Source organism: Felis catus, chromosome D3, assembly GCF_018350175.1.
Source record: "Felis catus isolate Fca126 chromosome D3, F.catus_Fca126_mat1.0, whole genome shotgun sequence".
Lineage (NCBI taxonomy): Eukaryota > Metazoa > Chordata > Mammalia > Carnivora > Felidae > Felis > Felis catus.
The window spans coordinates 58,786,759-58,810,866 of NC_058379.1; the positions used below are offsets into that span (position 1 = coordinate 58,786,759).

At 40.1% G+C, this 24,108-nt stretch overlaps 1 long non-coding RNA gene across 1 annotated transcript; it reads right to left on the minus strand.

Annotated features, from left to right (window-relative positions):
- Positions 1 to 451: 451 nt before the first annotated feature.
- Positions 452 to 23,680, minus strand: LOC109493055. Its single transcript, XR_002147076.3, has 3 exons — positions 23,543 to 23,680; positions 1,608 to 1,713; positions 452 to 840 (listed from the first exon to the last, which is right to left on the minus strand). It is a non-coding gene; the product is annotated as an uncharacterized LOC109493055 (long non-coding RNA).
- Positions 23,681 to 24,108: the final 428 nt, after the last annotated feature.

Here is a 24,108-nt window from a genome sequence, read left to right on the forward strand (position 1 = left end):
GTGGAACTTCTTCTATTTTCCAGAGTTTGTTCTCTTTGTTGTAGTTTTGAAAGAAAAGTCATGCTTCAATTAATAACAGACAACGCAGTCAATATGATGGGAGCAGAGACAATGATGTGATCAAATGCCAAGAAATGACTGACGGCTGAAAAAATATCATGTGAGCCAAAGCAATTTCTCTTGACTTCTAACTTTATTCATCCAACAAATAACATTTCATCACAGTTTTATCAATGGAATGCAATTCCACCCAGATCATTCTGTCAACGACAAGAAACAGCATCAAATCATTTTGTCCACACAAATAAATCAATCGTTGATTATTATTTTCTCCCATTTGGGACCCAAGTAGGAGGACCAAATATCTTGAGTAAAACAAAGGGAAGAAGGAAAAAATGGTTTCTATCTTGACAAATCCAGTTGGGTAAATGTAGCTTATGCTTTTTTTTTTTTTGACACATTCTGATGTGAGGAGGGATAAACAGTTTTTAAATTTAGAGCACAGACAAACTGTAATAATAAACACATGGAAAGAGAATTCAGGCACTTACTGCTTCTTACAGCTATGATAGCATTTCTAGTTTTTCACTTTTGCTTATGTAGTTCTCCTTACTGGGATTCTCCTGTCTTTAAATGTATAATCAAGTTTTGAGAAAAATTAGACTGCAAAGCCTTATAAATCCAAATGAAAGAGGTGTCATCTTTAAAGGACAAACTTGTGTGGCAAGTGCCCTGGTTGTGGATTGGGCTGCTCTTCCTGGTCCTGCTGCTGCTTCTTGCTGCCACATCTTGTTGCTGCTGAAAGCCCTTTCTGTAGAGTCCTCACCTGGTGGTCCACTACTGGATGAGAGATTTGCTTCATTTTACAAATTAAAGCTCATATTCATTCTATACATGATACAGTTACGCATCAGGATTTTTCACTTAATATATTGCAATGGACTGAATGTTTGTGTCCTCCCTAATTCATATGTTGAAATCCTAACCACCAGTGTGATGGTATTAGGAGGTGATGGCCACTGGGGAGCGATTGGTCATGAAGGCAGACCCTTCTTGAATAGGATTAGTGCCCTTATAAAAGAGAGCTCTTTCACCCTATTTCTGCCACGTGAGGATACAGCGAGAAGCCGGTTGTCAGGAACTGTAAAGCACGCTGTTCTCAGAACATGATTGTGCTGGCACGCTGATCTCTCACACTGATTCCAGATTCCGGAACTGTGAACAATAAATTTCTGCTGTTTGTAAGCCACCCAGTCTATGGTATTTTGTCATAGAAGCCAAAGCTGACCAAGACATATATTATGAGCATCTTTTTCAAATTTGCCCTGGGAGAGAGGAAGACCCTCACCAGGATCTTGCGTGGGGAATGGTTTGCTCCCTGAGGCCAATAAAGTCAAGTTTGCTCCTTGCTGTAATTCCCTGGGCCATAGTTCTTGTACTTCACTGGCTCATTCTATTTATGACTTTCCCCCAAGACCTCAGCTGTATTGTCAGAAGGGGCTCTCCTGTCTGAAAAACCGTTCTTTTTACCTCCCCGGGACCACCATGGGGCGAGGCATTTTCTTTTTATCAGAAGCACAGAAGCAAATGGTAAGCAAAATACTTACCGCCCTTTCCCTGATGATGTGCTCTCATATCCGCTGCAAGGCAAAGAGTCATTTTTGTACCTCGATTGTGATTTATCCTCGTAAGGGAGACTAAGGTATTTCTAGCCTAGAGAAAGAAAAATAAATTAAATAAATACAAGACAAGTTAAATCTTCAGTGGTGCATCAATTCCCCCATACAAGGCCAAATCGGACTTCAAATTTCTTGAAGTTGGTGAATTTATTATGTACCTGTATCTCTAGTACATACTGCCTGCCTTCAATGAAGAGGGGGCTTAACACAGGTTTCTAGGAGGATACAAATGGTGATGATTATTTGGCTATAACACTTAAAGCATAAGTTCAAGAAGATTTGATTTTAATCCAAATACTTCCACCTAAATAAGGATTCTGATGCAAACAGTGACTATTTTTAAAATGACATCTTTTTATGGTATTAAAAGTGATGCTTATTCATTAAAAAAAAAAAAACACCCAGGAAGATACAAGAAAAAAACATGAACCCATCTATATTCCCACTTCTTAGTTAACATTTGGTGTGTTTTTCTCTCTCTTTCCTCCCCCACCACCTTCTTTTTCATCTACGTTTGTTTTGTTTTACCAATTTACGTCTGTATTTATGCTATATGTGGTAAAGTTAACTATCAGACTTTTTCACTTAAAATGTTACATCATGAGCACATTTGTTAGACTTTTGGAAACTTATTTTACCAAAGCCCTACTTGAAGGTATAAAGGTTTTTCTTTATTAATTTTTAAATTAAAAATATAACATTTGTGGGCATATTTATACACATATCTTGGGGCTAACCTCAACTTATTTCCCTAGGAAGTATTGCTAAAAGTAGATTTTTAACAAATGAAAATGTCTTGATACTTATTGCTATATTATCCTCTAGAAAGTCTGAACCACTTTAGACTCTCATTAACAATATTTGGATGTACATATTTCCAATGCAACCTTGTCAGCATTGAAAAAAAGGAAAAAATTGAAGCATTGAAAAAGGGAAAAATACCTTGATAAATAGGTAAAAAAATTATATTATTGTTTGAATTTGCATGAAATACTAAATTCTTCTTATTGCTTATTTTTGTTTTCCTTTTGTGAATTACCTGCTGAAACTTTTTTCTGATTTTCCATTGATCTTATTTTCTTTGTAGAGCTCTGATACATGGTAAAAATATTGCCCCCAGATATTTGCTTTTGTTTAGAAATTAAATAGTGATTCCCCCACTCCAAACATTAGTTTCTGATACTTAGGTATTAAAATTTAGCTATCCTATCCTTTAAGGATGTCTTTCTTTGTTTTTAGGTATAGATCACGTTTAAAAACAGCACACATTTTCTTAGGTTTAACCTTCCATCCCTCTCGCCTCCTTGCCTCCCTCCCTTCATTCCATTTTATAATTAATGGGTCAGTGCCTTTGGGGTACGGTATTGGGCAGAAATCTAACATTTTATTTTCAAATATGTAATCAGTTATCTAAGAGTCATTTATTAAATATTCTTTTCTTTCTCCCTGGATTTAAAATGTGATCCTGGTCAAATGCTAAACTTTAATTTGTATTAGGGTCTGTTCCTGGAACTGCTTCCCTATGCCATTGATTCATTTGACAATTCTTGCTCTGGCACCACGTTGCTTTAATTATTGAGTTTTACTTATGTGGGTCCTGAGAACCTTAACAGAAACCCATGGGGGAGGGGAAGGAAAAAAAAAAGAGGTTAGAGTGGGAGAGAGCCAAAGCATAAGAGACTCTTAAAAACTGAGAACAAACTGAGTGTTGATGGGTGGAGGGTAGGTGATGGGCATTGAAGAGGGCATCTTTTGGGACGAGCACTGGGTGTTGTATGGAAACCAATTTGACAATAAATGTCATATAGTAAAAAAAATAAATAAATAAATAAATAAATAAATAAATAAATAAATAAATAAAATATTAAAAAAATTATTGAGTTTTATACCACAGTAAGTATTATTATCTGGCAGTGTTAGTCTCCTTTCATTACTCTCTTTTTAGGGGGCTTCTTTGCTTATTCTTCTAGATGAATTTTTATATTACCTTTTCAAACAATTTCAGTGTTTTGATTTAAGCAAACTGAAACATATGAATTATCTTGAAAGAAATGATACACACTTACAATATTATTTTGAAAAACATATTTCTTCTTATTCAGGAATACTATTTCTTTCTTAATTCCTTCAAGACATTTTCATGCCCCTCAGTAAAGTATAATAGTTTTCTTTGTCAAATGCTACTTACTTCCTACATTTATTGATAGATATTTCAGATATTTGCTGGGGTTTTTTCTTTTTTCTTTTTTTATGGAAAGCCATTGTGAGGTGTGTGTGCATGCATGCGTGTGTGTGTGTGTGTGTGTGTGTGTGTGTGTGTTTGAGCATATTTTGTATTTGTTCACAAGTATTTTGGTTACTTCTCTTATGTATTCTTTTTGCACCCTTTATTTGAATATATAAATCTTACTTATTTTTCTTGTTTTGTTGCATTGGCCACATCTGCCAAAGTACTCTGTAAAAGCAGTGACATCTGGTATCCTTTGTATTGGTGCTCACTCTGATGTAGAATCCTTTGATGTTTCATCATTTAACAAGTGTCCATTACTATTTTTTATTTTATTTTGTTTTCCACTACTATTTTAAGATCGATTTTTTAAAAAGGAATAAGCCTTTATTTGTAGTATCAGGAATATTTTTATTCTTTAAAATTGATATGATATTGGTGGATTTCTGAAATCATAGCAACCTTTACATTTCAGAAGTCATGTTTACCTGATCATGTATATCTTTGGTATGCTTATGATTTTAATTTATGTTGCTGTTTTATTTGAGATTTTTACATTTGTATCGTCAGTAAGTAGAATCTGTAGGTGTGTGTGTTTGGTTCTGTGTGTATGTGTGTGGGGCATGTGGATATACAAATGTGCATTCTCTCTGTCAAGTTTAGGGATCGGGATTGTGGAGAACAAACTGGAAATGTCATTAAAAGTAAACTCTGGAATATTTAACATAGCATGGAAATTTTTCCTTGAGAATTCAGTATTTCCTTGAGAACTCAGGTATTTTCTTGTGCCTTTTAGGAGGTAATAAATATTTACATTATGAGATATTTTCATTGTATTTCATCAGTTCATATACTCTTATTCTTCATGATTAAGTTTTGATTCACTTATATTTTAATATAAAATTACTCATTTCATCATTGTTTTATTTTTAAGGTTATGGATATATTTACTTTCTTATTTCTAATTTTTTGCTTATGTGTTTTCTTTTAAAAAAAAGATTTTTAACATTTATTTATTTTTGGGAGGAGAGACAGAGTACAAGCAGGGGAGGGGCAGAGAGAGAGGGAGATGCAGAATCCAAACAGACTCCAGGCTCCAGCTGTCAGCACAGACAGACCCTAATGTGGGGCTCGAACCCACGAACTGTGAGATCATTATCTGAGCCACAGTTGGATGCTTAACCAACTGAGCCACCCAGGCGCCCTGCTTTTGTGTCTTCTTTATTTGAACTTGAATATACTTGCTCAATTTTTAGCTATTTGGCTTTTCCTTTCAACTCTATTTCTGGGATTTATTGATTTTATCATTTCTAATTCATTATTTTTAAATGAATTTTTAAATTTCTGCTTTCCTTGAGTTTATCTTAATTTTCTTCTGATAACTAAGCCGGATGTGTTGTTCATTTATTTTTACATTTCATTTTTAATTTTGTAGGAATTTAGTTTAATTAATTTTGTAGGCCTCATATTTATCACTGAAAAAAATTTGGCTATAGCACAAAAGTTTTTCTGTGTAATTTTCTATTTGTTACAGTTTTCTAAATAGCAATTTAAAAAATTTAGGAATACGGTTTCATTTTCCAAGTGGTTGTATTTTGTTGTTTCTGCTCTTTGAAATTTATTTGCAAAATTTTTCTTCTTTGCAATGTATTTAGATTTTACTATGGTTAATATGCATTTTCATAGTGTTTCATGCACATTTGAAAAGATAGAGTTCCCTGTTGGTGGTATATAGAGTTAGATACCTGTCTGTATAAGACACCTAAGATGAAATTCAGTCCTAAGAGTTTTGAAAATGCAATAGATAGAAGGTAAAATGTCTGGTATCACCAATGGGACCAGAGCACACACAGCTATTGGGGAAGGGAACGATTCCATCTAAATCCAACTGACCTTCCCATGGTCAGCCAGTGTCTGGAACAAGAGTCAGGACTGGGGAGGTGAAGCCTGGGGAGGCAGAACTTAGCCTGAGAAGATACGTTAGAACACAGCTGCACAGGAGGGTGAATCTCAGGGAGAGTAAGACTAGAGCAGGGAGGGCAACTGGGGGGGACCCCAGGGACAGGCCTGGGTCTGGCACCTCCAGAAGTGGGTGCATCTGTTGGCAAGGACAATTTGTTCTGTCTTTCCATCTTTATAAACTCTCAGCACATCCTTGCTAAAGACTACATAGTCTGCTCTCAGCTATGGGACTTAAAAGAGAGGTTTCTTTAAGACTTGTGCAGAGAGAGAAGGGGAAATGAAGCCTCTGCAAAGTGGGCGGGCAGCAAACTGACCCTCACCAGGCCCAGCTACAGGAAAGATAGGGGTGGGCAGCTGGAGGAGGCAGCCGGATCAGAGGAACGTAAGAGCATGGTCTTTGGTATTGAAGCAGCTCTGAGATTGAGGAGCCCTGAGAGGGGCTATAAGGAACAAGGAAATGCTTCAAGGGTGTTACTGCCTGCCTGGTCAGACGGGTGCTTACAATGGTCATAAATGGAGCTGTCAAATGAATTTTATTTTACGCCAGACCAGCGCAGTTAGAAGACATTTAAGTTAGAAATACTTTAAATAAACATTAATCATACTATATGGAATCCTGCGTTCTTTTCTGACGATATGATCAGCCTGAACCATAGAAAAACGTGTCCAACTTTTCTGTGATTACTACATGGTTCTCAGTTTTCTTGTTTGTCAGAGATTCTGCTTTACATTTCATGATGCTATAATATAATGTGAGATGAAGACATGCATTTGTTGTATCCTAATTGTGGATTATACCCATAATCAATTTAAAATGCCCCTCTTGGCCTATTTAATGCTTTGTTTGCAATTTCTATCCCTGTTTCCTTTTTGTGTACATACATCTTGGCTAAGCATTTAACCTCTATTTCTGACCTTGTTTGAGTTGCATCTTGTGTATTTTGTATTTTGACCAAGGAGAAAAAAAAAGACTTTATTTATTAATGAGGGAAATAATTAGATTGATAGTTATTTTAAAACTGATGCACGTAGTGGACATTGCTCTCCCCTGACTAGCATCTCTTTTCTCCTGCTTTGTCCTGAAGGAGCCTACCTAATTCCAGATTCTCCTTGAACTCCAGGGCAACCTGAGTTTACCCCAGTTCTGAGGTGGGGCTGATTGGTCCAAATATAATCCCACCTTGTGCCAGTGACTGGTTCAGGAATGAGCCGGTAATTCAAATGCTGGCCAAGCCACTGAGAAAGGAAATGGGTTTGGAGGCTTTTCTGGCTGTCTTTGCTCCTAAGAAAGCCTCAGAAAATGGAAGTCTCTCTTCCTCTGCCAGGCCTCATCAGGTCTGGGTACTGCACCGGGACCTGCGATAGAGCACAGAGTGCCATGTTGCTGACTGCCTGAGGCTGATGTCCTCACGAGGATGGCAGACCAAAGAGATGGGAAGAACCTGGGTTCTTGAAGATATCCCTGAGCTTCGGAATCAATGGCCCTGTGTCTGTCCTACATCTTGCATTCCTGCCACATAAAATTAGACAGTTTTTTTATTGTTCTTTGAGCCAATATAAATCCGGGTTTCTGCTAATTGTAGCCAATAATAACACTTAAATGACACAGTGTGTTCATTTTTCATTTCTTACATTTATTTCATGCTTTTAATTTATTATTTCTCTTGTTTTGGTTTTGTGTCGTTTGAAAATAGATTATATTTTATTTACTCTTGTTTTCTCTTGTGAATTAAGTATGGAATTATGAATGAGTCTGGTTTTTAATTCTACTAAAAATTGAGTAGCTTAACATATACTTACTCCTATATTTTTAGAAGTATCAAAGTTGCTATAATAATGATAATTATGATATTAGTATTACAGCTTATGTTTATTGAGCCCTTAGTATATGCCATGTACTATGCTAAACAATGTATGTATATTTATTCATTATGTCCTCACTGCAGGAAACAGAGACACAGAAAGTTTAAGTAACTTGCCCCAAATGAAGCAGAAAAAGTCAATTGCCTACACTACAGATGAGGAAATTAGTGCCCTTTTCCTTCATGCCATGCTTTTAGCTTTCCATTCACTTCCTGGTTTTTTGTGGGTACTGGGGAATTTCAGAACCAGAATGTTAGTGATTATCATTTTTACATATATATATATCCTTTCAATGAAAAAATATTTCATTTTGAATCCACGTGTCCTACAACTATTTAGTCTCAATTCTACATATAGTTTTGATACTCACCATCATTTCTTTCACATTTTTTAAAAATGTTTATTTATTTTTGAGAGAGAGAGAGAGAGAGAGAGAGAGAGAACGAACACTGGTGGGGGAGGGACGAAGAGAGAGGGAGACACAGAATCCAAAGCAGACTCAGGCTCTGAGCTGTCAGCACAGACCCCAATGCCGGGCTTGAATTCACGGAACTGGAGATCATGACATGAGCTGAAGTTGGACGCTTAACTGACTAAGCCACCCAGGTGTCCCATCACCATCATTTCTTTTAAATCCCAATATTTTATTCTAAATTATTTAATACAGTTTATTACTGGATTAACTAATATGCTTCTGAGCAGTTTTATTCAGAAGACATGTTGTTTGCATATAGTTTTCACAGAATGATCACTTGGTTGGTTGTAGAATTTCCCCAGAAATCCTATTTCTTTTATATGTTCTTATATTTACTGCTCTGTGGAAGTTTGAGCCTGTTCTTCCTTCTTCCCCTTAAAGTCTATCCAGTTCATTTCTATTCATATACTAGTAGTGTGTGTGTGTGTGTGTGTGTGTGTGTGTGTGTGTGTTTACACAATTAATTTTCATTGCACAAGTAATTCCTGAAATACTCTCCTTCAAAATATTGAGAACTTTCATTAAAAAAAATTCTACTTGACCACCCTTCCTTCAACTCACATTTTCCCCTGAGGTAATTACCATGAACACTTTGTGTGAATCTTTCCAGAAAGTTTCTATGAATTTGCACACATATATCCATAACTACACATAGCACATAGCATTATTCCAGGGAAACGGTACTTTGAGAGTGTATGTTGAAGGAATCAGTAAAGAGTTTGTGGTGGGATGGAGTGGACATAAAGAGCAACCTGGTTACCTAAGAAAGGAGACTCCTCTTTGCAATACTGGGTGACTGGCCCATCAGTCTGGTGAGGTAGATATTGGATCACTGATTGAGGATTTATTCCACAGGAAAAAGTGAGGCCATCTTCTCAGGCCTGTGAACTTGTTTTCTGTATCAGGCTCACCTAACAAGTTAATCTACATCTCAGCTCCAGAGCTCATGTCACCAGTGGAGATTCTCCTCACATTCTGGCCAAGGTGTATTTATTAGTCCACACTGTTAAGTTTTCCCATATTCTTATGTGATTTCACTAGGGTTTGGAAAAAGCAAAGGCCCAAACTAAGCTAGTAAGAGGCCACCCTGGGAAGAATACAGGCCAAATTGCTTATAAAAGGCAGGTCGCCTGGAACGCTGGGAGAGAACAACATCAATTACGAGCCCTTGGCTCACAGGTTATGAACTCATCGGTTAATCTTTTGGTTAGAAAAGAGGGAGATCTCATGGGGCATCTGGGTGGCTTGGTCGGTTAAGTGTCTGACTTTGGCTTAGGTTATGATCAAGTCATTATCTCACAGTTTGTGAGTTCAAACCCTGCGTTGGGCTCTGTGCTGACAGCTCAGAGCCTGGAGCCTGCTTTGGATTCTGTGTCTCCCTCTCCCTGCCTCAGCCCAGCTCATGCTCTGTCTCTCTGCTCTCAAAAATACACACTAAAAAATTTTAGAAAAGACAGAGATCTCTTTTCATGAGAAATCAACTTGTCCAATGAGGGTAGATCTCTGAACATTGAGCTGAAGAGATCCAGGGAGTGAGCTTGGGCTCTCCCTGGTCTGAGCTCCAGAGAAACAATTCCTCTGCTCTTTCCTAACAAATAAACCCATTGTACCCGGCTCCTTATGGATCCCATAAGATTTGTTTCTCAAGTGAACCAATTTAGTAAAAATATGTTTTCCCATTTTAATTACTCTCATAACTTCCGAAGAGCATATGATGCTCCAGATTACCACACTGAGCTGCTGGCATTCCTGGCAATGGCAAAGGAAGTTCTGTCTGATAAGCGCAAGGAGCTTGCTATGGGTAGACAACCTGGGCCAGCCTTTGAGGAGTTTTGAAGGTAGAGCAATTTGCTACTTTCATATGACTTGCATGGTGTCATTCATGTCCATAAAAAAGGAACAGCCAAACGGACTGATAAATGCTGACTTGCGCGTCTATTGGTTCTGGCAGTTCCTACCCTTGTTTTAAGTAGGAAGTGCCTTCTGGAACTACTCAGTCTAGTGGACCTCTCCCCACCCACCTCCCTCTCCATCTTGCCATCTGCCTTATTTCCTTATAACTCTTATCATGATCTGACCTTATGTGGTGTGTCCTCGTCTTGCTCATCTGTCTCCCCCTCTGGGATGAATGCTCCATGAAGCAGGGGTCTTGCCTGCCTCATCTACTGCATAGACACAGTTAAGAGAAGCACTTGCTGTAGAGAAGGCATTCAATACCCATGCACTTAACTCGTTGAATGAATCCATAGGTTAAAATCCTAATGGTGGAAGTTTGGGCACTGGAACCCCAAGGTGGGGGTGGGGAAGAAAACATGACACAAGATGACCCCAACTACATGGGGGTTCTGCTTATGTTAGAAGAGCTTCCAAACTCTGTGTGGTCAAGTCGTGTGGCTCATGGCCAAGGGAGGGTATTTTCTTTTTTACTCATAATAGATAATATTTGTATGTTGGGAACAATGAGCCAGTAGATAAACATGAATACAGACAAATTCTGATTTTGGATTCAAATTACAAGTTATACAAATATAAGATAGGGGAGATATTTGCTCCATAATAACTCACGGAAACAAATTGTGTTTTGGCTGACTCATCTTTTGTAAATGAACAGCATGAATAGCTATTAAAAAGTTTACACCATTAGTGGAATATCATGTCTAATAATACAAATAACATCAACATTGATTATAGCCACCGTTTATTTTATACTAGCCATGTACCAGAAACTGTGCTTAATGCCTTTTATACATGACTATGACTCATGACAATTTTATTATCACACCCATTTATGGATGGAGAAACTTAGGTTCTGAATATTTAACTTGTAGCAGGACACAGAGCTAGGAGGTGGTGGAACCAAATGTATCTATTGCAGAAACTGTTGTTCCTAACCACTGATTGTCTGCCTGTTCTATGTGTGTTTAAACATATCTGGGGCATTGGACTGAGTTCTAGTAGACACATTTTAAGATAGAAAATAAACAAGCAGTGGCTTCACAGAGAGGTCACGGGCATGGTAAAGGGTTTGGAAACCACAGCATGTGGGGAACATTCAAAGAGAAGGGGGATGTTTAGTGCCGAGGAGAGATGATGGGAGGTGGGGGTCAGGAATGAAAGGGCATCAAATAGAAGAGAGCAGACCTATCTTGCTTGGCTGTAAACAGTAGAACTGGACCAACAGAGAGAAGTTACAGTGAAGCAAGTTTCAGCTTGATATGAGAACTTTCTAAAGATTAAAGATGTAGGAATGAAGCTTTTGAACCCCTCTTTCACCAGCCAAACATATCTGGCTATCTGTCAAAGATGTTGGATTTCAGGAAGGAGTCCCTTCCACCTCTATGAGTCTGGGATTTTCTAGATAGGTTTAAATTTTATTTAAAAGAAAGGTAAAGATCATTTGAGCTGATTTAAGGTGAGTCTTGTCCAGGAGCAGGGGGATTATACTACTCTCCGAGTTCCTGGCAGCCTTTTGAGCATGTAACTCTTCCATTGGGCCATAACTGGGGCACATTTGAAGTCAGAAAAAGGGAGTTGTATTTGTTCTGAACCTAAATCCTCTTTAAAAATAATAATTCTTGGATGGTATTCTTATATTCAATTAATTTCAAAGAGTCTTATGCGTTTATTTTGTGTTTAGCACCAAGTAGGTGCTAATTTTTTATCCATGCCCTCTGCACCCCACCCCTCCTTAATCCCATTCTAGGTCAAGACTAGGGCTCATCCTGCCTCTTGCGGCCCCTCCAACACCTCGCATCCCTAGATGTGTTCAGAAACTATGCAGGTAGAAATGACCTGTGTTTATAATTTATGAAACCCAAAGAGCAGTGAAGAGAAAAAGGAATGAATCCTGCATGATTACAAGGACAAAACCAGCTCCAGGTGCATTTCCACAAGCCAGTGTGGGTGGAATTTTCTCTCGAAGAAGTGTTCTTATTTGTGGTTTCCCACCAGCCTCTCAGTCTGCAAAGTGCTAGATGAAATGAGCTTGTGTGTGATTTCAAAGGGGTATTAGAATCTTGGGGTAAGATTTGAAGAGCCCCAGCCCCTGAGATTGGCATTCTGTGGGCCTGAAATTTTACAATCAGAGCACTGCTTTTCTGAGTTAAGCATTTCCCTTGGCATTCTTCATATGTTGAAACAAAATCTCTAATGTGATAGTATTCGGAGGTGGGGACTTTTGAATGTGATTAGGTCATGAGGGTGGTGCTCTCATCAATGGGGTTAGTGCCCTTTTAAATGTTTTATTTATTTTTGAGAGAGAGAAACTGCAAACAGGGGAGGGGCAGAGAGAGAGGGGGACCAAGGATCTGAAGTTGGCTTTGCACTTCATATGGGGCTTTGCACTTCATATGGGGCTTGAACTCATGACCTGTGAGATCATGATCTGTGCCAAAGTCAGCTGCTCAACTGATTGAGCTACCCAGGTGCCCCAGATTAATGCCCTTTAAAAAGAGATACCAGAGAGCCCCTTCACCCCTTCACCATGTGGGGAGACTATGAAAAGATAGCTGTCTATGAACCAGAAAGCAGGCCCTTACCAGACAGTGCCTTGATCTTGGACTTTCCAGCCTCCAAAACTGTGAGAAATAAATTTCTGTTGTTTATAAGCTACCCAGTCTTATAATATTTTGTTATAGCAGCTCAGACTCAGACAATGATAGAGACTGGATTTGACTTCAAAACCTATACTCTTAACAAGTATATAAAACTGTTGCCATTCTAAATAATTATATTACTCTCAGAAATAGGAGAGAGCTCATCCTCATCATAACACACTATGTCTGCATGTGTGTGTGAGAGAGTGGGGGGGGGGTGTTTATTGTGAATTAACTCTAATTCTAACCCTTAGTAAATTACTAATCTGGAATTTATCTGAGATGGTTAAAGTAATTCTGACTTCTGTAAGGTCATTATTAGCATTTTGTTATTTGCCTTAAAGTCAATTGAAGGTACATATCAGGGAGCAATTACTTGCTGAGTAACCCAGCTACGTCCTCCCTCCCTTGCTTTCTTACTTTCTTCTGTCTTTTCCTTCTCCCTTTTTTCCTTCCTCTTCAATACTTCAGTTATTTCTGAGTATTAGCTCTGTGCCTGTCACTGTGCTGTACAATGGAGGTAAAATGATAAGTAAGTCTCGGTCTGTATTCTTAAGGACCTCACAGCCTGGAAGGGGAGTTAAAAATAATTACTATTCAACATGGCAGTGGTTATAAAGGAGCAGATTTTCCAAACTAGTTTTTTAAAGAACACTCTTTGGCAGAATGTTAAGTAAGGGTATCATGAAAAAGAAGTATTTTAAGTTAAAACAAGTTTAGGAAATGCTGGGTTAAATAAAATTAAGCAAGCTTTATCTTACAGGGAATTTTCAGACCCTTTAAATTGCTAATGTGTGCTGTAAATTACCAAGAATGGAAGAGAACATATTTCGCAAGCCCAGTTGACCTCAGAACACTTCTTTTGTCATGGCACACTTAATAAAGTATTTTTTCACTCTTCCCTCTCTCCCTTTGTCCGTCATCGATCCATGTATCCATCTTTTCATCCGATATTCATTCATCCAGTATTTCTCAAGTACCCACTATGTGCTAGACATTGTGTTACATCCTGGGAGTCCATTCATAAACAATCTGTGGAGTTAGTATTTTTGTTGGGCAGATAAACATCAGGCAAGCAAAGAAACATGTGAGATTATCAGAGTGTGGTAAAATCCATATAGGAAATAACCAGGGTTTTAAGATGAGAAAAAAATAGAGTGATCTACTTACGTAGGTGGTTGAGAAAGCCCTCTGTGAGCAAAAGACATTTAAAGCAAGTACCTGGAGGAAGAGAATGAGCCAGTTTTGCAAAGAGCAAGAGGAAGAGCCATCCAGGAAGAAGAAACAGCAAGTGCCAAAACCCTGGAATGCAGAAAGGCTTGGCAAGCTCCAGGAATTGAGCTTCCTCCAGGAGTGCAGGTCTGCTTAAAGACAGAAGGCTGAACTTGACACATTTTTAAGAATTAGAATCTCATCATCATGATATCACAGAGTTGGAGGAGACCCTGACACCATCTATTCCAAGTTCTTATCCACGAGGATCCCATCTTCTAAGATATAGGGCTGCCTGCTCTGCTTGGCTGTGTTTATAGGGTTTTCCCCTTTAGATGGGAGGTAAACTTAAGCCCTAGAACGTAGCTGGGGAAAGCATTGCTTGTGACATTTCTCTCCTTCATATGAAATGAAGAGTAGTGAGGATTGTGTTTAAGGAGAAAATTTCTCTCAGAGGTACAAATCCCAATACAAGTAATCATAGCTGGTAACATTCACTCCAGCCTAAAAATAGGAAACAAAGAGACTGAAAGGGGAGACTGACAAAGAAACAAGCTTGTTATCCTAGACTCAGTAGCCAAGGAGGGGAAGGAGGATAACTCTGATTCGTGAAGCCCGAGTGCCTCACTCCCAAACCTTTTATCTTTCAATTCTTCCTGCAAGATTAAGCATCCCAAAACACCACTTTTATGGTCTCTGCCCTGGTTCAAGGAGTTACAATGGATCTTCTTTACTGTCAAGTCAAGTAAAAATCTCCCTGCTAGACATTCAGGACGATCCATTATTATCATCATTTTCTTCTGGCTAACCCTCTGCCTTCTTACCCCCTTCCCCAGCGCGTGCGCACACACACACACACACACACACACACACACACACACACACACACACACTGAATTTGTTTCACTGTGCAATTAGTGCCACAAAGGAATAACAAAATAATTCTGATTCAGGGGTCACACTTCTGTCTTTGATCCTGTCATTTGTTGACTGCTTGACAATGTGTCTTGCAGACCCTCAGCTTCCTCATCTGCATTAACAGATATTAATAATAATAGTGCTTGTCAAGTAACAATAATACTTGTCACACAGGGATATTGTTATCTGAACTCAGCTGTCACAGCATCTTCCCTATCATGGGCTCCCTCCTCAGGAACTCAAGTTTTCCATCTTGCTTGCTCTCTGCTGGACCCCTGCTCTTTGGTTCTCTCATCCTCATTTGGACTTTATGATCCTTGCAAACACAGCCTTTGGTTTCCATTTGACGCATGTTTTAGCATCAGAGGCAACCTGGCTTTCCTTCATTCCCAGATCTTATTTCCAAGTAACTCAGCCTGGATAAGAGCTTTCAGCTCCTGCTTGTTTGAGAAGAAGAGCTGGAAAGTTATTTTCTGAGGTCTAACCTCAGTAAGTTAAACAATTGAGGTCTAGTTCTTTCCTCTCGGCTGGTTTTTGCTCAGCTAAGTACTCCCCTTGGTTTTTTCTGGCTACAGAAGGCACTCCCAGAGCTTTTGATCAGTATTTTAGCCTCATGGTCTTGTGATTCTCAACAGTCACTGATGCATGTTCTGTGGCTGGCCATGCTTTACTAAACTTTCTGCAGCTTGCTGTGACCTAAACTAATTCAGAGTGAAGATGGAAGAGTTTTGTTCCAAACCCAGAATCCAGCATGTCTTAGCTCTCACCATAGCCATCACTATTCCTCAAGGAATTCTTGCAAGTCATCTGTGCAGCCTTCCTCCTTTCCACTGTAGATGTCACAAGTCTGTAGGTGAATGGGGTCAGGAATTGGGCTACTCATATCCTTTTCCTAGTGTTGCTAGTGCTTGGGTAAGCAGTGGGAGAAAAGGCACTTCTCCTGTTGGCAAGGCCTCCTCAATATCCTGGCCAAATAGATGGCAATGTATAACAACCTGTAGCACCATCCCAGGATCCAGCACAGAAACATAGGCTAGTGGCATCTGCATAGAATAGGTCTGTTTTCTTTTCAGTAGCTGGAGAAGAATGGCCCAGAAGAATGCATTCAATCCTGAGACATGCCTGGGGATGGTCTTTTCCATGAACTGATGATTTCAGGCCTCTTATCCTTGCTGCAAGAAGAGAATTGTTTGGAACTTGGAAAAATGAGTAAAGGAGGAAGAAGTGTTTTATGTATCCTTCCAGTAGAATTCCATGAATATCATTGGTCATAACTTTTATCACTTGATACCCAAATAGCAAGGAATGCTATTTGGAAATGGTCTTCCAGGAAATGGTCTTCAAAACTGGGTGCATTGCCTCTCTGAATTAAATTGGAGTTCTGTTTGTAGGAAGGAAAGGTGATAACACTTGGTAGACAACTACAGTGTCTACCACTGCAACAAAACTTTTCAACCTACCTTACCTCCCAATTCTCTGAGCCCTTCTTCTTATAGCATTTCTTCCCATACTTACCTCTTATTTGTGCTCTTTAATGTTACCAGCACCCAGATCAAGACTCTAATTGGAGTTCAGGCCATCCCCAAAGAACTGTAGACACTGCTGGTGGTCTCAGGACCCAGGTAAGAAGCATTCCAATTGGTTCCAGGTACCAGAGACTATCTTATAGGGAAAAAAAAATGACTAGCTCTTCTTCTAGATGGGTTCTAGGAGACCTTTTGGAGCCCTTTTAACTGACAGGGGTCAGCCCAGTGGTGTTGTGACCCTGCCATCTCTCTGCTTGCTCATCTACATCATCTCCCATGTCTTCCTTGTCTAGCTGACCCTGAGCTCCTGATATCCTAGATCACTTGCTTCTTCTGAACAGGGCTATGACTCTAACACCTTCACAGGTACAAAGAATAGGTGCACAGTATGTATTTTATGCATTGTTTAATTGGAATACAGAGGAAAATACTGGGTTGCAGAATTTTACCTCTCTAAGAAGGCATTTATGGGGCGCCTGGGTGGCTCAGTTGGTTAAGTGTCCGACTTCAGCTCAGGTCATGGTCTCACAGTTCATGAGTTTGTGCCCCACATCAGGCTCTGTGCTGACAGCTCAGAGCCTGGAGCCTGCTTTGGATTCCATCTCTCTCTCTCTCTGTCTCTCTGTCTCTCTCTCTCTCTGCCCCTCTCCTGCTTAAGCTCTGTCTCTCTCTCTCAAAAATGAATAAACTTAAAAAAAAAGAAGGCATTTACTGTTTAAGGAAAAGTTAGGAGGTGCATTTCTCCCTCTCTATCTTCTTCTATCATTTAAGTTTATAATAAACTTAACTGACTTTATCTCCCTTCAATCCCATTGCCTAATATACCTTTTACTATGTAGAGCTATTGGTAAGGTCCTGCTAGGTGAGTTAGCTAAGCAGACTGGCATATGGATCAACTGAGGTCAAAGTCAGGGGTTCAGTATCCTAATTAGCCATTTTACTCATGGTCTGTTGAATGGCCATAGTCTCTAGATCAGTTACTGTTGGAGAAACCCATTTTAAGTGGAGAAACCCATTTTTACTTCAGGTAAAAAGATTCAAATATGGGCCAGTAGAATTTTTTAAATCAAGGCATCATATTCTGTGTATGTGCTTCTTAAGTGGTCTCAATCAGGATTGCTAGGATTAGAATACAGTGCTAATAAAGTAAACTTGCTGCATCATTCTTGGGGCCCAAATACCTTTTCTCTATTATGTAACTACATATTGACCCCTTACACTTGCAACTTAGTCATAGAATACCATTTAACTTTAGATAAAAAAGATCCCTTGGTCTGGTCTCTCTGGTTCAAGAGAGTTCGTTTTCACTAAAGCTGAGGCTGTGGCCTCAGAGTCCTGGGATCATTTGGCTCAGTTGGGACCTAGGCATTAGCACCTATGCCACCTCCCACCCTCTACCACTTAAGTAACTCTGACATGCAGCCCAGAGTGTGAAATCACCTCCTAACCCTATCAAGACACCAAACTATAGACTTCTTTAACCCCTGTTACAAACTAACTCCCCCAAATCAGTCAAAGCTGACCCTAACTACACATTGGCTCCAAGTCTCAGTCATTGAGCTGTTATCATGCTAGATCCAACATACCATCTACGTCATACCATTGCCACAGAAAATATTCACACTTTCTTCTCCATTTGGCCACAGATGTGAATTTTAGCTCTGGACATAGATAATTCCCTAACTGAGGGCTTAGACCATCTTCAACTCCAGAAAGAAAGAATGACCTCCTACTTTGGCTACAGACAGTTTCTTCTTAGTCCCAGCTTCATATTAAGCTACACACAGGCTGATCCCAAACCCACACTCAGAGTTACCCTTTTATAATGATCATACAGTTGCTACCTTGTTCTGACCACTTCTGGACTCTTTCTTTGGTAATATATTGCTCTATACCTGATAAATTTAAAATGTATGACCCTAGCCACAAATGGAACCCAGATCTTCAGCTTCAGTTCAACCTCAAACCCTAGCCCTAAAGTAACAACCCAGCCCAGAAAGACCTCTGTTCTTGGCTAACTGCAAATCATAAACATCATAATTTTTTAATGAAAAAACATAAATATATGCAGACACCAAGAAACTAGTATATTGAACCTTATGTACTTATCTCCAAGCTACAACAGTTATCAGTACATGGCAATTCTCGTTTCATTCGTATCCTTACCTACACTTATTTCCACCCTCTCCTGTGTTATTCTGGAAGAAATATAGACATTATTATATCCTCTCACCTGTATGTGTTTTGATTTATATCTGTAAAGGCTATTTTGAAAAAGATAAGTTATAGTCATGATACAGTGATCACACTTGAACTTAAAAATTCTTTATGCACAAATATCTAGTAAGTGTTCATATTTATCCATTTCTTATATATATATTTCAGTTTGTGGTTTTTTTGGACACAAATAAGGCCTACACATTGTTATTTGTTGATATGTCTCTTCTAATAAGTAGTTTTCCTTCTTATCACTTAAAATTTTTTTTTTTAGCATTTATTGATTTTTGAGAGACAGAGCGAGACAGAGCATGAGTGGGGGGAGGGACAGAGAGAGAGGTGGGGACACATAATCCAAAGCAGGCCCCAGGCTCTGAGCTATCAGCACAGAGCCTGATGTGGAGCTCGAACTCACAGACCCCGAGATCATGACCTGAGCTGAAGTCGGACGCTTAACCGACTGAGCCACCCAGGTGCCCCTCTTCATTATCACTTCTGCGTTTTTACTTCTGTTGAAGGAACCTGCAATGATGAAGCCCTACATGTGGGGCCGTGCTGACACTGATGCACCAGCACAAACTTTCTCACAAAAGGAAGGCTCTGATCAAGAGGGATGCAAGCCAGGGAGTGGGTAAGGGCACGTCCCTCAGTACAACCACTAACTGCATCACCAAGTAAAGTTTCTGCCCTTCAACTGGTGAGGAACATTTTTCTCTCATGTTAGATGATGGTCATGTCTTGTGTTTGTCCTGGTCATTCAGTCTTCTCGCTGCTTTTTCCTGATACAGGGTCATGGCAGCAAAGATGCAAACAAACAACTTGTGTATATATATTTAAATTACATGCACAGAATAGGCTCACACTGTCCCTGCCCACCCTTGGTCCAGTTATGGCAATAAGATTCACACAAGGCAGGATTCACAGTCCAGAGCCATAGTCATGAAGAGAGGCCATTAAGGGGAGAGTGTCATCACTTTTGGGAGTGTAGATAAGGGAAGGTATTTGAACTGAGGAATCACTGGGAGGGAGGGAGAAACCTCCAGACAGCTTCCCATTGGAGAGGAAGGACCCTCATCTTAAGGGTCTTGAGGACTTGACCATTTCTATGAGCAGTGACTTCACATTTAAATGTTGGGATTTTTGAAGCATTCGATCTGATTAGGGTTGAGTGAAGTAGCAGAAAACAGCATCTTCAACAACTCCATATTGCCTTCAGAGAAAAGATGTTCAAGTTTCTTGGCTGGCATTCAAGTCTCTGCCCATCACTTCTAGCCTATTTTGACAGTGGTAGCTCGCTCTTTTCTCCTACTGGAATCTTCTCCAGTCAGACTGAGCTCCTCGCTGCTTCCCAAACAGGCCATGTGCTTTCCTACTTCCTTGCATCTGTCAAGTTGTTCTCTACTCTTGGAATGCCCTTCCCACAGCCCTCCTGTGCGCATGCTGTCCAGAAGTCAGGATGATAACACTCAGGCCAAATAGGAACTCTTAAGAAGTAGCAGAAGATGGAATCAGCTTGAATACAAAGCAAAAGAAAGCCTTGTCAAAAATGACCCAGAGCTTGGTACTAAAAGTTTCCTGGATGCCTAAACAGCCAGTAGAGGAGTGTGAGCCAGGAGAGATGTCACTCCAACCTGGTACTCACACTATGGCTCAACTCATCCAAAATGAAAGCTCGATGGAAACATGTTGAGCAAAATTATACATGCTCATTTCTTAACATAGCTTTCAGATTTAATCGCAGGGAACGCTTGTTTTGGTTTGAATTTCTCTCATTTTTAGATACCATTTTCTCTCCTAAACTAGGTCATTTGAATTATCTGCTGATAGTTCAAATCTGTAGATAATTTGCTTTTACTCACATTCCTAAGAACTAATTACCTGTACATATAAAATGATGAAATCTCATTATATTTTCTTTTAAAACTCTGACATGCATTTAATTACATTAGTCAATTATTACTGTACATGCTGAGGATTTGCTATTGACCAGCTCGTGCTGGAATATTTACTGCACAGATGTGTTACTTTAATTAAACAAATGTGATTACACACATATCAATTTTTATTTGGTTTCAAAGCCCAGAATCTAAAAGTGACGCAGTTGGCAAAGCCGTGCAGTGCGGTGCTGGTTCCCGGGAACGCAGCGAGAGGCTCTTTACTGAGGGAACACAGAGCGCCTGCAACTCTGCGTGGGAAACTTCAACCACAAGTGGGTTTTTGTTGGTGTGTTAAGTACCATTGAGTGAACCCAAGAAGGGAACAAACAAACCAGCCCTGAATCTTCCTAGAACATCTTCAGCTTTCTTCTCTTATATATAGAGAGACGAGGGACTGTAGTTTCCTACAGGAAAACTAACCTAAAAGTCAATCCACCTGAGAGTGGGAATTGCTTGGGATTGGTGCTTGGTTAGATAGAAGATCTGGTATTTGTCTTTAACACCAGGGCGAAGTAGAACAATATTAGATCATTGGATTTGGTCTCTTGGTCTCCTTCCTGCCATAACCTCCAGCATACCCCCAAACCATGAGGTTAGTATCAAGAGGGAGGACCTTCTCCCAGTGCCTAGTCCCAGCCAAGTAAGTTTGAGTAACAGTATGAAGATGTAGATAGAAAATCAGAATGTGCTGTGCAAACTGGAGAAAGGTAAAGTTCTCTACGACTCCTGGTACAATGACTGCACATATCAGGTGCTTAGTAAATAGCCCTGGTATTAATGAAGGCAGTAAGTCAATCCATTAATCCACAAACATTTACCAAGCACTGTGTGAACTGGTTGTTGGTGGGCACAGACAGAAAGGCAGGAAATCTGTCCACACAAGTTTAGACTAGCTGTTTTCCTTAGTCTCACACATGAATGATCACTGCGTTTTGTTCTCAACGGTGTCTCTGTCTGGGCCTCATGGGCATGGCATATGAAGAACCAACCCAATGGGTCAAGTGAACCAAAAATTCTGCTTAAACTGTGTGTATCCAGGTCTCCTAGATGCAGACAGAATTTCCAAGGATGAGGTTGGGGAGCAAATGAGATGGGACATGCCTGGGTTCCCAAATATACTTTGAACATGAAGAAATCACTGAAATGTTGAAGACTATGTGCCATCAACTCTAGGTGCAGAAGGAGTTTTGCCAAAGAAGAGACAAATTGGTTTCAAAAAACAAAGAGGGCTCAGGATTTGGGATGAGAAAGAGCTGGACACTCAGATCAGGCAGAACACTTGACTCTGTGGCTTTACCCCCTTATGACTGTTTCCTCATCTAATGGTGATGAAGAAACTCATCTCATCGGGGATGGGATCTCTGTTATTCAGGGATCATAAACCACATATGTGTGATGCTCAGGACTTGGTAGGTTCTCAGGAAATTGTTGAAGATTTTGCTGTTTAAAGAGTTAGTGTGGACCAGCTGGGTAAGGCAGGTTGTTGGAGGGGTTATTTTCAGTCACTTTGCCTATGCCATTCTTCCTTTTGGCATGTTGAGTTCCACTGATCCATTCCCACCTGGAGGAAAGCCTGTGGTAAATACATTTACAGAGTTTGAACAGCAGGAAGGTTATGTGGGCAGTTTCCAGGAAGTGAATTGCATAAGGTCTTCCAGCTATTAAGTGGCAGAGTTAGAGTTCTAACTGAGGTCTTCTTACTTTAAGATAAATACTCCTTATGGGGAGCTGACTTCAGCTCAGGTCACCATCTCGTGGTTTGTGAATTCAAGCCCCGCGTTGGGCTCTGTGCTGACAGCTTGGAGCCTGGAGCCCGCTTTGGATTTTGTGTCTCCCTCTCTCTCTGCCCCTCCCCTGCTTGATCTCTGTCTCTGTCTCTGTCTCTCTCTCAAAAATAAATAAATATTAAAAAAAAATTAAAAAAGATAAATACTCCTTAAATTACATTTTTTTGTGAGATGAAGGTTGTACACCATCCACAGAGATAAGCATTTAAAAAGAGGAATGTGAGGAAGGCAATGATTAGTCCAAATAAACAGTGGCATTTCAGGCACTTCTGCCTCACCCAGGGGTACTCTTGGAATACTGTTGGGATAGACCCACCTTCCTGATAGTTCTTGGATTATCTACACAAGGAACCATCATTTTTCCTATGGATTACACTTGAGTTTTCCAACCTGTGTGGCTGGAAATATTGATCCTCTCACCCAGCTAGAGGTTGGGGCACCTCCTCCAGGCTACAGGTACCCCCTCCTTCATGCTGGGGTACCATAAAAATGTTATAATTTTCCATGTGTTCCATGAAATAAACAAGCTTGGGGAGCATTGACCTAACTAGTCTAGCTGGTTCAGAAGACAGCTTGAGTCTTGGCTTCTCCTTTGAATAACTAAATAACCCCAGCATAGTGAATTATTTGAACTCAGTTTCTTCATCAGGGAAATGGATATATTTTATCTTGTAGTTTTGCTGTAAGGATTCAGTGAGACTGTCCTGTATCGTGTCTGAAATATGATAAATCCTCAATAATGGTGAGTTGAATGTACCACTTTTTTCAGTTCATAATTTTATTTGTTAAAGTAGAGAGTAGAACTTCTGGCTTCTACTACTCACAGCTTGGTGGATGGAGTCAGGAGATAACTTAGCTGTTCCAGCTCTGAGCTCTGGCTGTGATCCCTCTCTGTCTCGAGTTCCATTTGGTCTGTCAGTAGTGGTTCTGGTCTTATGGGGTCACTGCTTAGAGCAGAGACTGGGCTGAGGCCCCACTGACCCCACCTCCCAAAGGGAGTCCAGCTCAGGCCCATCCCTGCATCCTTAACCCACCCAGCTCCCTGGTTGCTGATCTCATCCTTTTGCCAGGGCTAATTATACTTAAACCAGATTTGTAGGAAGCAAGATGCGTGCACACACAGCCAAAGCCTGGAATTGCTTACCCGAAAACACGTTCCCTCCTCCTTCTGCTCCAGTTCTCCGTCTTACCAGAAGCAGGGGCGGGGGTGGGCAAAGAAATGGAGCTTGCATCGTGTGTGCTGAGGCAAGGTAATCTTGGAGTCACCCTCCACCTCGCTGGCCCTGACTAGCTCTGGCTTGCAGCCACAGGTCACTGGAGAAGAGTGGAGTCCAGCGCGGCACTGGGCTTCTCCTCCCTCTGAGTGGGTCACTGTGGGTTGCACCCAGCTCTTCGGGGGGTGAGGGCTGGGCTGCTAGCCCACTGTACCTCATTATGTATTCCTTCATTGTTTCCTATGCAAATTAAGTTAATGAGAATTAGGAACATAATGGAGCCCATTCACCGTTCTAGTCGCTGGAAAATGGGTTTGACTACCAATTTTCCATTACAGCTGTTTTGTAATTACCGTGGAATACTCTGAATTCTAATGGAGACGCGGAGCTGCCTGACAGCATCTCGACTACTTTTTTTTTTTTTTTAAGAAAGGCTTTAAAAAAAAGGAAACCCAAATCCTTTAGCATAAAAGCCTTTCAATCAGAGTGCTCCCAG